We start from the raw sequence: 1,328 nt of genomic DNA, 5'->3' as shown, positions 1-1,328 counted from the left end.
TGGGTCAACTATAGCTGTCTTCTCTTCTTATAACCTGTCACAGCTCCTAACTTACAAAGGCTTACAGACTCTCCCTTCCTCCAGGGTTCTTTCTCTTAAGGTAGCACTAATAGAAGATTCCACACTCACCTTCCAATCATGACAGCCTCTCAATATTTCCAATCTCCTTTCTCTACCAAATACTAACTACTCCCTATCTCCTTCCTGCACTGAAACTTTAGAGGAACTATTACCTCATCCTTTACACATACAGGAGGGCACATTGCTTCAAGCCATATATATCTGGTATAGAGATGGAAGCTCCTTTCTATATGAATGGGCCAGAAGAGCTGGCTATGACATATTGTAAGACACAGAGGTGGTGGAGGCACAGGCCCTTCCTGCTCACACCACTAATCAGCTGACTGAACTAATAGCCCATACCCATGCCTTTGAACTGGCACAGGGACAATCCCTCAACATCTATACAGATTCCAAATATGCTTTCCATAGCCTCCTGTCCCTCACCACTATCTGGAAGGAGCACAGAATACTTTCTACTAAAGGGGGATCAGTAACTAATACTAACCAAATTACATCCATGCCAGAGGCCTCTCATATCCCCACAGCTATTGGGATTGTCCACTTCAGATCCCACCAGACAGATAAATCTATTCTCTCCAAGACAAATAATCGAGCCTATGAGTTAGCTAGAGAAGCGGTCCTTAGGGACGTAGAGAAATCTCACCCTTCCCAGGATATCCTTAAACTGCAACCAATATTCCCACCTTCACCCCCTTACACTCCTCAATCTTTGTCCTATCTTCACCACTCTTTCATTCTAACAGCCAAGCATTGTCTTATTTTGTTAAGACCCACCAACTGACTACTACTGAGGACTTAAATTTCTTAAAATCTAACACTGCTTCTTGTAAAATCTGACAGATGTTAGACTCTAACTCAAGGTATCATAACATACCTTTTCCTACTCATCAGGCTAGATATTCCCTTCCTAGAACTGACTGGCAACTTGAATTTACCCATATATCCACTGTCAAACCTGTCAAGTAACTCCTGGTCTTGGTGGACACCTTCTCGGGATGGGTTGAGGTATTTCCTACAACTAACAAAATGGCTCAGAAGGTCTCTGATATCCTCCTCCTAGAGATCATGCCCAGATTCCATGTCCCAGCCTCCCTCCAGTCAGACAATGGTTCTTAATAAACTTTCCAAATTTCTCAATTTCTGTATAAGGCCCTAGAAATCCCCTGGCATTTTCACATTCCCTACCACGGTCAATCTTCAGATAAGGTAGAAATAACCAACTGTTCTTTAAAATCTACTCTTGT

Source organism: Mastomys coucha, chromosome X (assembly GCF_008632895.1).
Source record: "Mastomys coucha isolate ucsf_1 chromosome X, UCSF_Mcou_1, whole genome shotgun sequence".
NCBI classification, from domain to species: Eukaryota; Metazoa; Chordata; class Mammalia; order Rodentia; family Muridae; genus Mastomys; species Mastomys coucha.
The sequence above is the reverse complement of the archived record's forward strand: the minus strand, read 5'-3'. Positions refer to the sequence as shown.